Source organism: Gymnogyps californianus, chromosome 1 (genome assembly GCF_018139145.2).
Source record: "Gymnogyps californianus isolate 813 chromosome 1, ASM1813914v2, whole genome shotgun sequence".
Lineage (NCBI taxonomy): Eukaryota > Metazoa > Chordata > Aves > Accipitriformes > Cathartidae > Gymnogyps > Gymnogyps californianus.
In genome coordinates, this window is record NC_059471.1 from 211905717 (window position 1) to 211922766 (window position 17050).

Here is a 17050-nt window from a genome sequence, read left to right on the forward strand (position 1 = left end):
ATCTACATAATTGATCTTTTTTTCTTTGCCTGAGATTCCTTTGGTCCATTTCTTGTTTTGGTTTTGCATTGTTTCCTAAGAAAGAACAACTGGATGCTGTTTATTTCCCTCCTGTAATTTTCAGTCTGTTTCAGGAAATGACTGACACAGGGCTAATTCATTGCTAAATTCCCATTTAAAAACCTAAGGATGTTCTGAGCAGGAGTAAATTTTACTTTTCTAAACCCATGATGGATTGTAAAAATCCCATCTCCATTTTGCCTAACATAAAGCTATTGAGTTTCACTATATGCTTCTTTCTTTTTTACAAGATATGTCATCATCAAGTCCTATGTAATTAATAAACCCTGATCCTCAGTTAATAAAGCATAAGAGTACACAGATTTATAGGTGGCTGGGTGTATGCTCCACTAGTTCTGGCTTTGGCAATCAGTTTGCTTCTGCAAACTGCAATCCCTGCGATACCGTCACAGTTCATAAATACAAGAGGCGAGACTCCTTGTTGACCCACACGTTGTGACATGCCACCAGTGCTCCGTGCCATTGCTTCTCCCCATTACTTTGATGTATATTTCTCATTATTTCATAAGTAACGCAAAAATTAAACTGAATCTGAGGCAGCAGGAAAATCAGTCTTCTCCAGAGAATCATTCCAGTTAAGAAATTCAATAAATCTTTAATGCATTCAGACATTGTATCAAAAAAAATTGTAGCAAGAATGCACTTAAAGAGAAGGCAGAAAAAATATATTCCAAATGGCCAACATCTATGCTGCAATAATATTCTTCTTAGTACATTCAGACAAGTGTTTTTAGGAAGACAGATGATGTCTAAATGTTCTTTCTTGATAATTTCTTGTGTGCTTTCAATTTTCTGGAGATAATTAGTCATTGTAACAGGAGCATTTAGACTTTTAAACACACATTTTTTCACTAAAAAATAATTCAGTCAGGCTGGTAATGTGATAACCCTTCTCTGATTAATTAAATTTTCAGCGTGAGGTATTCTATAAAAGTACATCCAGAGACACAGTGCAACACCAAGCAGTCTTGTAGCTAATGCTGGGTCTTTGCAGATTTAAATGCTATTCTTGAGGCTGCCACACTTTGTGATTCTTGAGCTAAAATTTTCAACTTTGTTTAATGAGAAGCCCACATTCAGCCCTACATACCCACACAAACGCCAGTTATCAACATGCCCCGCTCCAGGAACACAGGTTTGACAATCCCAATTCATATTAAAGAGCCAGGAGTGAAACAAAGACAACGCCTAACCTGATCAATGATAGGCACGATATCAGACCCTATTCCTCTGCTTAATTTAACAGTTAATTCAGGAAACCCTGAGGATTCAGCTGGAGTGACGGCAACTCATTAGCTGACAGCAGAACTTGGGGTAATTCATTTATATCCACCAAGAGAAGCTTGAGTGTCCACAGGATTAAGTGGTAGTTGAGCAGTGGTTTTAAGGACAACCATCATGCCCTCAAGACGATGAACCCTGAGTGTGTTGACCCAATGGCGGCTGCAAGACACATCCATTGTGTGCAAAGCTATGTCCTACCTCGCCCCCTGAGCTCACATTGTATTCAACAGAGAAAAAGGCACCTATCTGACCCATCCCAACTACCCCTGTTAGGGTGGAAAATCCCACCCATGAGGGATTTGCTGCTTCCAACCTTCCCCAAAGGGAACCCAAGATGACTAGTTCTCACATAGGTATCTACCCCTGCTTGGGCAGATGAATCTCATCCTAAGTCTCTAGAGGTTCCCAGGCCACCGCAGTAGGGCCAGAACTAACACAAAACTGTCCGATTAGGGAGCTGTAACATCTTCTTTTGCAGCCTCACACCCCTCACAGTGGGAATCAAGTTATTTGTACGAGTAGGTTGCATTTACATTGTGGTTCCCTGCTCTTCTGAAGTGGGTTGTAATGGGTTTAGGGGAAAAGAGCAATATCCAGAAACACACTTGTTGCCTTAGATCCCTGAATATCCACAGTCACATAATCTCAGCGTTTCTGTGCATGTCTTCATGACTGCCACCAGCCCAGCGCCAGAGCATCCCAAAGGATACAGGGATGTGCTTTTATTGTTGTTTTTCAGAGGGAACTGAGGCTGACGAGCTATACCTGTGTCAGTAAGACTGAGGAGTACCAGCGGCATGAAGCAGCAGCGGTGCAGGCTGGGGACGATTCCCAAGGCGCAGTCTAGATGACCATTTTTCCATCTTTTGCAGGATTTACAGTATCTTTCATGGAAACTTTGCAGCTACAGGGAGACCCTTATCTTTCCTGGCAAAGCTAGTACATTTTTTAAGAGCCCGCCTAGTGCAATATGTGGGTATTCACTCTCTTTTCACCTTGACAGCTGCAAACTATCATCGCCCTCATTCCTGTTCCATTTATCCCACTGGGAACTCTTAGATTAAGTAACTGTTAGATAAGAGTGGGAAATTAGTCATCATAAACACGTGGGCCCTGTGAAGAACTCCAACTTTCAAACAGCAAAATAGCTTTTGCTGCAGTGCTAATACTGTGATGAACTCCATGTCCACAACTCCTGACAAGATTGCTATTTTTTGTAGGGTAAAAAGCTTCCAATCAGCAAATAAGAGGTTCTCCCAGAAAAAGAGTTCCTGTTCATAAAGCCTGAAGAATTATTTTTGTCTTTCAAGACATCTAGGAGGTGAATAAAAAAATCATTCACAGAACATGCATCTACCATGATTTTTGATCAGCATTGTATTATTATGCACATAGTCCTATTGGTTTCAGCAAGCGCATGGCAGAGTCTGATCCTGATTAACCACTCAGCGTCAAGGACCTAAATTCGCAGATTACCTGGTGTTGCATCAAGGCCCAGAGCATTTGAAAGCCGAATTGGCTTCACATCTTCCTAACCTCAGCATTCACCACACAAAACTGTTTTCCAGCTGGAATTGTGAGCTCTTATGAAAAGACTTTGCACCTACCATCAGAGCGCTTCAGAGATATTAAGTCATTCAAGCTTGTAATACTCCTGTGAAATAAGCGATGTTGTGATCCCCATTTTATTGGCACGGAAATAGAGGCGATGAACAGGCATATTTTTTGGACACAGGAATGTGAGGAATTATTGCGAGAAACAGCAATAAAGCTAACATCTTCTAGCACCCAATCTGTGCCTTCAACCTTAATAAAGCCTATCCCCTTTAAACGATGCAGCCAAAAGAAAGAAGATGGATTTCGTTCTGATAACCCTCCCGCCTCTTTCACATGCCGGAGCAGCAGAACCACATCTTGATTTTGTACCCACACAATATGCAAAACTCCCGATTGCTCAGCTCTCAGCACCGTATTGGGTTTGCGCGGCAAGGTTTTGGTAGCGGGGGGGCTACAGGGGTGGCTTCTGTGAGAAGCTGCCAGAAGCTTCCCCCATGTCCGATAGAGCCAATGCCAGCCGGCTCCAAGACGGACCCGCCACTGGGCAAGGCCGAGCCCATCAGCAATGGTGGTAGCGCCTCTGGGGTAACAGATTTAAGAAAGGGAAAAAGTTACTGCACAGCAGCAATTGCAGCCGGAGGGAGGAGTGAGAAGATGTGAGAGAAACAACTCTGCAGACACCAAGGTCAGTGAGGAAGGAGGGGGAGGAGGTGCTCCAGGCGCCGGAGCAGAGATTCCCCTGCAGCCCGTGGGGAAGACCATGGTGAGGCAGGCTGTCCCCCTGCAGCCCATGGAGGTCCACGGTGGAGCAGATATCCACCTGCAGCCCGTGGAGGACCCCACGCCGGAGCAGGGGGATGCCCGAAGGAGGCTGTGACCCCGTGGGAAGCCCGTGCTGGAGCAGGCTCCTGGCAGGACCTGTGGACCTGTGGCCCCATGGAGAGAGGAGCCCAGGCTGAAGCAGGTTTGCTGGCAGGGCTTGTGACCCCATGGAAGGGACCCACGCTGGAGCAGTCTGTTCCTGAAGGACTGCACCCCGTGGGAGGGACCCACGCTGGATCTGTTCATGAAGAACTGCAGCCAGTGGGAAGGACTCATGTTAGAGAAGTTCGTGGAGGACTGTCTCCCGTTGGAGGGACCCCACGCTGGAGCAGGGGAAGAGTGTGAGGAGCCCTCCCCCTGAGGAGGAAGGAGCGGCAGAAACAACGTGTGATGAACTGACCGCAACCCCCATTCCCCATCCCCCTGCGCCGCTCGGGGGAGAGGAGGTAGAGAATTCGGGAATTCGGGAGTAAAGTTAAGCTCAGGAAGAAGGGAGGGGTGGGGGGAAGGTGTTTAGTAAGATTTGGTTTTATTTCTCATTATCCTACTCTGATTTGACTGCTAATAAATTAATTTTTTTTTCCCAAGTTGAGTCCGTTTTGCCCATGACACTAATTGGTGAGTGATCTCCCTGTCCTTATCTCGACCCACGAGCCTTTCGTTGTATTTTCTCTCCCCTGTCCAGCTGAGGAGGGGAGTGACAGAGCGGCTTTGGTGGGCACCTGGCATCCAGCCAGGGTCAACCCACCACAGACACTTACGTGCCAATGCTGAAGAGCATCTCCTGCAAACTGGAACTGGCATGTTACTGTTATTAATCATCCATATATACCACTGGTTTGGAGGAACTATATCTGGAGTATTTTATTTATATATAGCATCACACTGCAAATGCCCCTTTTTCTCTGTGGCTGACCATCTCCTCTGCCTATACTTATACTCTATTTTTTTCCATTAAACAATCAGTTTATACCTCTCATTCCCTTATTCATTAAAAGTATGTGGCAGAGAGACACCAGTTTCTTTCTTCTGCAAACAAATGCTTCTATTAGAGAGTCTACAAAAAAGGCCAGGTTGTGAAACAGCAAGGAGGGATTGCACCGCAAAGTAATTCACTGCTGAGATCATGACTTACGGCCCTTATCTGCACTCAGACAACAGGATATGGGAACGCTGTTTGGAGATCTTGGCTGTTTAGCTCAAATGGTAAGGAACTGCACAGGTTTATCTTCAAATTGCTACTACAAATCCCTGGGGTCAACCAATCCTTACCCCAACACCTCAGCCACATCGCTGCTGTGAAAAAACGCCCACCTGCTTTGAGGCTAAATGCCAAATTTTGACTACTTTTGCTCAAGTAAGCTACTGGACAAGACCTGTTCTGCAGGAGACCCGAGGGAGGTCAGAGCCAGGGCTAGCGTGGGATCCAGCCATGCAGGACACAAAGGTACCCCAAATTAGTTTGCTCCACATGCAATTTAGCTACATCACCTTGGGTGGGTGCCCAACCTTGCAAACACTTCTGGGGGCTGTAAGCCAACCAGTCTGGGGCACTGGTGAGACTGGTGGTCCTGCAACACTTGGGTCTGTGGCATGGACAAGCCCTTAAACCCTACGAATTATCAGGGCTCAAAGCGATGGTTTTACAATCAAGACCTTGCTCCCTTTCTGTCCCCACAAATGCTGGCATCATCTCTACAGCACCAGAGCCCCCAGGGTCATCAGCATTCCCAAAAGTGTGAAACCCTCAATAAGGGGAAATCCTCTGTGCAGACAAGAAGTGTTCCTGGTCAGCCTCCAAAGCAAACCCTGCAGCACAGACTTATAACGTGAGGATTTGGTTCTCTTTCAGTCCGGTTATGTTATGCCAAAAGGGACTTTCGCTGACAGAAAGCAGCTCACAGAAACTCAGAAAGTGAATAAAAGGAGGAATTCTGGTGTGTGCGCCCCAGTGAAGAGATGTGCATAATGAACAGCCTCTTGTCTTCAGGCTTTGGTGGGTTTGTGGTTGACTCCTTCCTCCGTTATACGCAAATGGATGTAACTAATGGCCTTGGGAGAACATTGAGGTCTTCCCCAGGCGCTCAGCTGACCTTGTTCAAGCCATAAGCACCTCCAACAACAAAGCAAAATGTCAGCTGAGTCTACAGTACTGCCAATAATTAACAGCAATGTATCTGTGAGTCCATTATATCGTATTCTCTTATTTACTGTAAATGGATAATTGCAAAAGTGGAGAGCAGCTTCAGAGCTGAGGCTGCACTGAGGCTTCCACTTAAAGCAAGGGCTCAGCCTCTTGGTTGTTTAGTAATTTTATAATAAAACTCAAGAGATTTCGTGGTTCCACTGTTAGTTGGAAATGAATGCAAGGCAGGAAATGAGGAAGGGCTTTGCTCCGACAGTCGATTTCTCTGAATTTTGCATGAGTGAAGCAAGAATAATTGGTCCAGCATTCATAATGCCATCGCAAAAGACTGTCTGCACTGTACTACAGGCAGTGAGCCTGTCCACAGGTCACAGGAGAAAGAACCAGCCCCATTTTTCCCACAGACACATGCTGCTGCTAGCCTGGAAAGCAAGGTCCCGAGCTGACCTGCTGCATGGCTGACAGCGGTAAAGCATCTTCCACATGGCCTTCCACTAACAGCTCCGGCGGTGAGTTTTTTGCAGCACAGATGTCCAACTGCTACAAACGCAGTTGTGACCTCCAAATTGTTGCACAAAGGCCATCGGCTTGGGATGGCTGCTGTCCCCTGCCAGCCCAGGGCACACTGCAATGATTCGAGAGACGAAAGGTTCGATATCGCAACCCTAGGCTCCTTTTGACTCGGTCCTTTGTCCCGTGGATGTATCGATAAAACAAATGATCCACGCTTCAGTGAATTGGCACAAATGTGCTACGCAAAGAAGCAGCTTGAAGCTCAAAGAGCAAAATTTGCAGCTAAGGACACTAATGACTCAGCTTGGTTACTCTGAAAGCAGCTTTTGTGGGTGGTAAGCAATGGATGCAGGCACCATAGAGCCTGGCAATGATGAAAAATAACCCAATATGCTCCAAGTGTTTGTGCTTGATATGGAGAAGAACAGAATTTTTGCATATTTTTCCCATATTTTTCAGTTATTATAGAACCAACCTGTGATGAGAACTGAGGTTTATATTCTTTTGTTACAGGAATTAATTAATTTTATCATTAAAGGTTGGGTCAAGTCAAATGGGGAGCAACTTGTAAAAGCAGCCTATAGGGTTGGAGTTGCTGGTTTTTGCGTACTCTGGAAAAAACCTACGAACTGAAATTCTACTGGACTTTCACTATCTGCTTTATAGAGACAGCCCCTGGCCTGAGGAATTTACAGAGCAAATAAATGCAAACAGAGCAAAATAGATGAGACAAGAGAAAGTCAGATGAACATGGGAAGATTAATGGGAGTAAGGTGAGGGAATATTGCTAGTAGGAAGCAGCTGTATGGGAGGAAGGTAGAGCTAAGTCCTGGGGATTGGAGGCAGGACAAGCAGATTTCAGTAAAAATACTGGAACCACAGGAGGAGCAAGAGGTGGTTTTCTGAAAGATGCTTTTCACTCTACACCTGTTCCCCCCAGCACATGCTCAAAATGAACCAGACTTGTCCACGGACATGAGGATCTTCTCCTTCCTCCTAGCACTTATGCATCAGCATCCTGTAAGGGTTGAAGGGGCTGCACCAGCCCTGCACAAAGCTCCGGGATTTCAGTTTACCTAGGATCTGCTATCAGGCAAAAGATCCCCTCGGTCTGCACGCAGGCTACGGCACTGAACAACCTGGCACATCCCTTGTGTGCAGCTTGGAGCTGTCCCGGGCATCTTGGATAGGTCCTGTAGAGCATCAGTTGTAGCCACTGTAGCTCCTCGGAGGTGGTAACTGTGGTCTCTACATAAAGCTTGCCCAAGGAAGATCACAGAGTGAGGCCTCATTTTGTGATCCTTGGCTGTAAATTTACACTTTCCAAAAATGTTCAAATCCCACTGAAAACATAAAGGAAAGACAGCTGAAAATTGCTGGCTGCTGAGTGATTGCAGTCTGAAGACTCCTCCATGTATAAAGGAGGGAAAATATTGTTCACGGCAAGCTTATGGATCTCACCAACCCAGGGACGAGCTTTGGGGTCAGGCAATTTCATGTTTCACAGACAAGTGCTCAGAAGCCCAGGAAGAAAATGACCCCTGTGCAAAAAAAAAAAACCAAACCACAAATACCTATTCAGTCAGTGCCAGGAGGGCTGTACGGGCTCAGTGCACTGGTGTGTTTAACTGCTGCAGTGAAGCAAGAGCTGGCTCCTGCTAAGTACTGGCAAAAAACTTTCCCTGGTATCCACTTGTACTGCCAGAGCTCAGCGCAGAGGTTTCCATTTCCACTCCCAGGGGAAGCGAGGGAGAGATGGGGCATACAGCCGGGCCGAAGCGGGGAGCTGGCACACAAAGTCCCTGCCCTGCAGACAGAGATTATTTTCTTTTCCAACATATCTATAAAATCTGTTATGTGGGGACTTTCTTTTTTTTTCTTTTTTGCAATTGCATTTTGTATTAAAAATAGACTTCTCAATGATGTTACAGTACTCGTTAGCAGAGGTTGTTAATAGCTTGCAAGCATCTCAGACATGACAAGGTTTGATGGAAGGGTTGGTGTCCCCAGCGCCCCCGCTCGCCCCACCAGCCTGAGCACGTGGACACATTGAGATGGTGTAATCCAGCTCTTGTCCATCAGTTAGCTACCACCCACTTACTGCAGCCCGCTCCCATTCAGTGGGATTTTTTCTTTTTCTTTGATAGGAAACACAACTGGGCTATCAGTCTGGGTCTGTACATCCCAGGAAGCAACAAGTGAGATATTTCAACAAAATAAAAATTGCCCTGTGGGAGGTTTGTACCTCAGGGGGAAGGAGGAGATGCAGCCCTGGGATATGAGGCTTGCTATCCTACACCACCCTTGTGACAGCGGTACAGCCAGGGAGCCCCGGGCAATTATTTGAGGGCTGATGGCAAACTCATCCCCTTACAGGTGGCTGAGCAGCCTGCGCTCACCTCACGGGGTGTCATCTTGTTCTTGTGCCGTGACGGGTATGAACAGCAGGAAGAGCGGGAACAGTCTCGGGGATTTGAACTTGGACAGGCAGGTTTAAACCCAGTAAAATTAACTTTGGACTGTGGATTGGGGATGAATGAGTCCTCCCTGGCGTGCTGGAAGATGTAAGAGTCTCCCTGGGGAAGCACTAGGATCCCCCTCACTTGAGCGAATTTTGACTGGTTTGGACAAAACGATGGAGAATATTTTGCAGGGAACAATCCTGTGGGTGGAAGGGATGATCTCATAGGTCTTTTCCATCAGTGATTTCCAGGATTTTTTTGCCTCTGACATAAAACCCCAAAATAGCAACATCAGTCTAGGTCAAGATAACACTAAAAGCCTGTTTAATTTTACATCTGGCCAGGAGTAGATGTGCTGTACAGCGGTTGTGTGAGTCATTCCCAGATGCTATCTACCACCCTGAGAGTAAGCCCCGCGACAAGGGCTTTACATCGGGCTGATGGGAACCTGGGATGTGCAACACGGTGACCATAGGTATAAATACTAGCACAGACACTGCACAACAAGTGGGAAAATACCTTGACAAAATGAGGGCTTAGCAAAGCCTTCATGTTGCCATGCTCTCCCTTGATAACTGCTCCTACCATTTCTGAGTTTTGGGAAAGCATGGGCATGTGCATGGGCTTGAGCCCCAACCTCATGGGCCTGAGTGTGGCACCAGCCCTGTTCCCGCTTCCAACAAAGGAGACTTAGAAACACTCATGTTACAAATAACCTCGTAAACAAAGTCATGGGAAATGTGTGTGCACGTAACCTCACCTATGTCAGCTTAATCACCTCTCCTCTCAGGCTAAGCTCATTTCCCAGCAACTGCCCCCAGTTAAGAGGACACCCATGGCCCCTACAAGAGCACGGCTGAGGAAAGATGACTTGTTGAACCACAGCACCCTGACTGTATGTACAATAAATTGCTTTACTTTGCAGCACCTCATTTACCCACTAAACGGAGAATGATTCAGTTTTCCCATCCTGAAATGAGGGCAGTGATACTTGTTTTTACCACACACTGAAACTTAATGAAGGCACGTCTCCAAAGCACTCAAGAAATCACCACAGTACATCACATAACGGTAGTCACCGGAGAGCCGTGCCCCAGTGGATTGTGCATCACAGGTCATTAACTAACCCCCTCCCTATGTACAAATAACTTTTATTATTATGAAAGGAGTTACAGACACATCAAGGGAAAACCAGACCCCTCAGGGATCAGCGACCGCTGTCTCACTGCAGTCTTGTGGCTAATACAAATGACAAATATTAGAGGAGATTGAGGCAGATCAAACAAACTTAGCCTTCGAGTGCAGCCACCGAGAAAGCCAGAGAAAGCTCAGTGAGTTTTCTTAGACGTGCAAATGCTGCCCTGAACGTATAAAAATGAGAAAAATGTTTATTGAAATCATTAATCCACATAAAACATTATAAAAATGCACTTTTGACATCTGGCTTCAGTCGATGGGTTTATTACCAGGGGATTTGAGGCAGTGCCAGCACTGCCCACTCCTGTGATTCCTGGTCCTTTTCCGAACGCACTGGCTCCCGGAGCCAGCCACCCAGTGAGGCTTTCTGAACGGGGTGGGGGAAAGTGGGATGGGGTGCTGCTTTCTTTTCTTTTTTTCGAATAAGCTTCTGACTTCCACTGAAAAAAATTTAAAGCATGGAAATCTAAGTTCCATAACCTAGAAAGTTAATGTGAATATTAAAAATTCAGATTTTTTTTTTTTACATCTTGCAGTTTTGAAGGCTTGAATCTGAATATTGAGGATTGCCATAAAGAATGCACTGAGTCCCAGATAAAACATTCTCTTTTCTTCTTTTTTCTTTTTTTTTTTTTTTGATAGAGAGGAGTCTTACCAGCAAAATCTTTCCCAGTGGTCCAAAGTGTTTTGCTCTACACTTTTGGGCTGGATCCTAAGCTCGACAGGGCTCGCAGCTGAGTTCTGCTTGTAGTCCATCCTTTATCATTACATCTAAACATGATCTCACCTCCTATGGGCAGTGGCAGACTCACCACCGTAGAGATACGGGGCTCATTTTCCTATCACCTGTTTTGCGTTTCAACAGCCCGCATATACAATATTGCATTTCCACCTAATGCTGACTCACTGGTTGACCTGTTTGCAGCCCCAGAGGCTTAGTACTAAACCCTCCCTGATCCCTAATGCCTCGATGCGGGAGAAGCCAGCACCTCCAGCACCCAGGGCAAACGAAGGGGACACCCAATGAGACCCAACACCGATCTGGCAGCTTTGCCCCGGGCTGTCAATCACTGGCAGCAGCCAGACTTTACGTGCCACTGCAGCTCCTGCCTTTGAGTCATCCCTGTACTTTACATACAACGTACAGGCTGATGCAAATTTATGTAACTGCACACCCGTCGGGTTTAGTCACCCTCTCGTCATGGCATACCCCCCCACACAACACAAACCCTTCTATGTGCTCCAGAAAGTCAACGCGGCTCGGGAAGTCAGGGCTGGGGTCCAGCTCACCCCATCCCAGGCACGGGGCAGCACACAGACTATTTTTGCTGGCGATGATGGGGTTAAGTTCAGAAACAGGCTGACTCCAAACACATTCCCCAGATTGTTTTGAGGATTGAGAGGAAAACAAGTATTCCTTAGAGAAGGGCCACCAATTCATCTCACTGTTTGCTAAATGACCTCTGCAAGAGATCTTAATCTGGCTTTTAACAGGTTCAGCAAAGAAATCTCATCTGTGGGGGCCAAGGCCAAGTTGGAGGGGGAATTAAAACCCACCTCATACGAATAGGCAGAGGGGTCCCTGGAGATCCTCCTGCCTTTGGAGGTACTGCAGTCTTTTCATTTATGAAATACATCCATCCTCAGGGACCTAAGCTTATCAATCACCGTTCAGGTGAAAGTCTGCCAGACCTGTGGCTGCGTTTCAGCAAGGGAAACACTGAGCAAAGCCAAATACTGAGTGACAGAGACTCCAGGACTTTTCTGTGTGTCTGTCTCCCACCACAAACTCCACGGCTGGGGAGATACCAGCCCCAGCTCTGCTGAGCAAAGATCAGGCTTGGTACAGCACAACTTGTGTTGCACAAAACAGCACGGTTGAGTTTCTTTCTCTAAAAAGAGCAGAAAATCTTTCTCTTCCAAGATCCTATGTAACACTTTCTCTACTGAACGCACATTTCACGCTTCTGGCTTGGTGTAAATCTGCTCAGGTCCACAGGGAATGGGAGTGCTACGCTGGCTGGCACCAGCCTCTTCTGTCTTGAGGAAACCAAGTTGGGGTCATTATAATTTGGCTAATTAAACTCTCCTTGTTCTTCCATTGGAAGATGAAGTTTTTCATCTCTTGCCACAACCTAGAGATAAGCAGAGCAGTGTTAAACATCTGCCTCCAGCGCACTGCGCTGAATTCCCGTGCCATACAAAGCGAGTCTTGTATATAGTCTGGGATGAGTGTAGCCATCAGATTCAATTCCAGATCCTATGATCACATTTCCAATTCTGTGTCGCTATGTGTGGTTCCTCTGTAGTCTTAAGAGACTACCAATTAATTAAACAGTCCTTCCACTCTGTCCCTGCCCACTGCACCTGGGCCAGAGGTACCATTCCATTTTACAGTCTGGGCACCAAGGCATAAAGAAACTGAGATTTGCTGTATCGCCCACAGGATTTCAGAGTATTCATCTTATGGATTCCTGTTGGTGCTTCCAGCTCAGGTGAAATCTTTAGTCCCGTGAGACCTTTTCTCAGTGTGTCCAAATGAATTCATGGCAGAGCCATTACCAGCTTCCAAGTCAACGAAAACCTGGGCCTGAAATGTAATGACAGAACCGCCTCCGAAAGTGAAGTTAGATGAGTAAGAAGCATCCACAATGGAAGACTTTATATAAATAGATACTGTGACACGTTGCTTTCTGGAGGGTGACATTCCTTCTCCATGGTTAAGACATGGTTAGAAGATGAGAGGTTACACTGTTTGCTGCATCCCCTGCTTTTGAGGCAGAGCCTGCAGCTCTCCACGGAGCCCTGGTGAGGTGGCCTCTGCAGACATGGGGGGCTTTTCATGGGAACAGCTCCTGGGATGAGCAGAGGATGCTATCCCCATGGCGAAAAGCAAACCAGCCTCCACCTCCGTACCAGAGCCGAACACACGTCCTAGATTTGATGCACACTGCGCTCTTCAAACTCTCATTCATACGTCTGTTTCCCAAAATAGAGACACCATGACGCATTCTTGAGAGCGGGGCCCTGGTGTTATTTTCATCGCGGGACGAGAGGCACTCACCACAGGGTTCATCTACCCGCAACACACCGATTGACTCCCAGAGGCTACATGGGGCAAGCCACAACGCAGCATCGCTGCTCTGCGGTGCGTAGAGAGGACGGGTCCATGCAGGAGCCACCAGCAGCAGATGGGGAATCCCCTCTGCCCCCATGAGTGATGTATTTTTGTGTGCATTTCTCGGGGCCGCTCAGAAAAGCACACAAAAATTAAGGTCCCCATGGGAGAAGAAGAGATGCCAGAGCAAACCAGAGCCTCATCAGGTCAAAGTTGTGAAGTCTGCTTATGCAACAACCCGATCCTAAGGTAAAGCAGAAAGAAATTCCACCCTTGCATGACTCATTAGTCTATTATAAGCAAGCTGACTCTTACAGGAGGGCTTCCACCGAAAACCAGACAGCTGACAAAGGTCTACAGGCAGCCAGATACCACAGACCTGGAGCTTGAGGTCAGCCACGCCACACAGGTTACAGGGAGTCAGGAGGCCTCCCACCCCCTCAATGGAGATGGGAGCATCAAATTCGGACTCCTACGGGCTCTAAGGATGTCCCCAACCTCAGCACCTCAGCCCTTGTGAGGTGAGTGAGGGTTGCCAATAGAAATGGCTGCAAACAGAGAGAAGGAAAGTAAAATCAACAGAGGAAGCCAAGGGAAAATGCTGAGTTTCCTGGAGGCTTTCCATCCCCGGCTGCTTGGCCTGGTAGACTCCAAGTCCTCTGATCGAACCCAGGGACAGACAAGTGGGAAATGAGATGCCTCTTGCCTTGGAAGGCATTTCAGAACATTGTAACACTGATAAAAATGCACCCGTACCCACACCTACTCTTTCTCTCTTGCACTAGTTGGCCAAGGACTCCAAGCTGACCCTAGCATCACACCAGCAATGGCCAGGAGTGCTGCTATTTTCCTGCTCTACGTGACAAGCAACCACTGAGGCCATCCACCACCTCCACAGCCACAAGGCAAAGGGGTCTCTTCCATAGCTTGGTTTTGGTCATCCTGAAATGCCATCCCCGCCCTAGCCACTGTGGACAACCTTTCATAACACTGGTCTCCTTTTGCTTCCCAGCATGGTTGCTAAGTTGCACCAGAGCCCACGATCCTCTCCTTGCTGTTCGCTATTAGCACACTCTATTAAGAGCTTTCTCGTCGGGAAATTGCTTTCCTATCTGTATTAAAATTAGTTTTGGGGTGGGCGGATTTCTAATGGCTTTGGCATTAGGCAGGATTCATATGTTTGCTTTTCAGATTTGACTGAGCATCAAAACAGTTTGTTTTAGGAGCCTCTAGAGCACCGAATCAGCATGGTACCAAAATCCTGATTTATTAAGGAATCAGCTAATGCCCCTTTACTACACAGCCACATATACAGTATGTATGCACTATAGTCTAGTGTGGGAGTGAATGCACACCATACTGGCTTCTACAAATGTAGTAGAATTACCTCCATAATACATACCTCTTGCTTTCCCTCGGTTGCCCCACACCAGGGCTCTGTGACTCCCTCCCCATGAACTTCTTTCTCACTCTACCCTTTCCACACACTATCTCCACCGTACCTGGGGTGTTGCATTTACCTCCACTCTGTCCTAGATGCTCTGTCCTTCTCATATCGATAAATAGGGCTCTTTTCACGGCCTTTCTTTAACCGCCTCCATCCTCATTTCCTTTCCTGTCCTTTAGGGAAATAAGGGCAGCAACATTTTACTTTGCATGGAATCATTGTGTAAAGGAAAGCTGATGAGAAGGCAAATTATACTGCAAGGCATCAACAGCTGCCATCATCTAGTAGTTTGATTTTTAGATAAAGACTAGCTGCTGGCCGGTCACAGATTACAGAAGCTCCATGCATCTCCCCATTTACCCCTTTTGATTGTTTTCCTTTACAATCAGTAGATTTCTGCATACTTAAAAGATGTCCATGGCTTGGAACGATACAGCTCCAGAAGTTATCAGAGCAGAAGATAGCACACAGACCCAGAAATGCCATCAAGGTGAGGGTTTCGCATTAGGAAAATAAAAAAAGTCATATTGGGTGAGATCAGCGGTTCTTCCAGCCCAGGACTGTCCCCAGCAGAGGTGCTCTTCAGGGAGAGCCTGGTCTCTACCTTCAGTGTCTTCCACTCTTACTCTTCCAATACCCACATTTTTTGGTTAAGGGACATTACTGGGAATATCCCTGTACTCCTAGTATCATAGACCTGTTGGCAATGAATTGGTCTAATTCCCTTTTGAACCTGCTGATACCAGCAGGTTCACTGCCTCCTGGGGCAACATACTCCAGAAGCTCACTACCTGCCAAGTACAAAAAATACCTTCAGCTGGATTACCTTCTTTTCTTACTTTCAGCTAGATACTTTCTTTTCAGTTGGGTTAAAATCACTGGATGTTAATCCAACCACCTGCTAGTTTCAACATACCCCCCACCTGCCCTCTCCCTTTGCTTTATGGCTGAAGACTCAGCCCGTGCAGTCTCTCCTCATAAGGAGCTCCTCCATCCCTTCAGTCATTTTAGCTGCTCTTCCTTGGACCTCCTCTACCTCCATCCTGAACTGCACACAGCATTGCCCTGGCATGGGTACGCCAAGCCTTCCTACAGCGGCAATATGACACACTACATCTTGTTCTCAGCACCCTCCCTGACCACGCGCAGGGGTTTTTTTTTGCTTTTTTGGATGTCCCTGTACACAGAGCAGGCGATTCCAAATGACTGCCAGCCGTGACTCCAAGATCTCTCCCCAAGCTGTAACTCCCAGTTCTTGAGTTCAGCATCATGAAGGCATGGTTTAATTTCCCTTGATGGATTACCTTACATTTATCTACACTGAAGCTTGTGTGCCCCCTTTTTGACACTCAGTCATTTTTATGAGGTCTTTCTGGAGTTCCTCACCATCCGTGTGGCATCTGACTACCCAAAGGAGCCTGGCTTCATCTGCAAACCCAATTTTCTGTTTATATTTGACCTGCCATATTTTACAGCCTTTCCCATTCTCTCCATTTGAACAAGCTTTCCATTTCTCAGATGCCAACCATCTCCTGTGACGTGCTGTTTAACTTTCCTACTGAGCCTGCAGGGGATTTGGGGGACATGTTTTATCTTAGCTTCTAATACACTATTATTAACAGCCTCCAGGCTGCATGCAGGTTTCTTGCTTTTTTGAACTGCTCCTTTTAAAGTCTCCCTCACATTTACCTTGTCCCTCTCTTGAAACCAAATATCCACATACAGGATTTATGTGCCCTGCCTTTTCCTGCTGCGATGTTAAATCTAATTGTATTGTACTCACTACCAGTGAGCTCTCCAGCTAATGCCTCTTGGATCAGGTCCTGCGCACCACTCCAGGCCAAATCCAGAATAGCATGTTTTCTTACAGGATCTAGGATTAATTGTGCTAGGAAGCAACTATTTACTCCCTCCAAAACCTTCTCGCTACATCTCATCCTCAAATGAGGTATTGACCCAATCTATGTATGGATAGTTGAAATCTCCTGCTATTAATACCTGTCCTAAATTTGCAACTTCTTTAACCTCACTTAATATTTCCGGGGGGGGGGGGGGGGGGGGGCGGGGGGGGGGGATGGATGTCAGTAGTACAATCCTAGTACTACACTTATTATTAGTGTTGGGATTTCCGCCCACGAGGATACTATAGTGCTTCTCTTTTTGCGTAACACTTCTATGCTGCTGCACTTTGTATTATTCTTCACTTGCACTGTCACTCCTCCGCCTATACATCCTACTCCAGCACTCCTATAAAGCTGGTAGCTTGGCAACACTGCATCCCTCTAATTATCCCCTTTCCACCAGGTCCCTGGGGTACCTGCTATACCATGGCTGTCACATGACACCAAGCGCTCTGGTTCCCCTACCATATTTTTTCAGGCTTCCAGTACTGGGGTACGAGCACTTGTACGTTTTGTCTTCAC

The 17050-nt window shown here is 46.6% G+C and overlaps 1 protein-coding gene across 2 annotated transcripts in view; it reads right to left on the reverse strand.

The window, feature by feature from the left end:
* Nucleotides 1–17050, reverse strand: part of CAMK1D (calcium/calmodulin dependent protein kinase ID) — a 230884-nt gene that overhangs the window by 182169 nt on the left and 31665 nt on the right. The gene's annotated exons all lie outside the window — the stretch shown is intronic.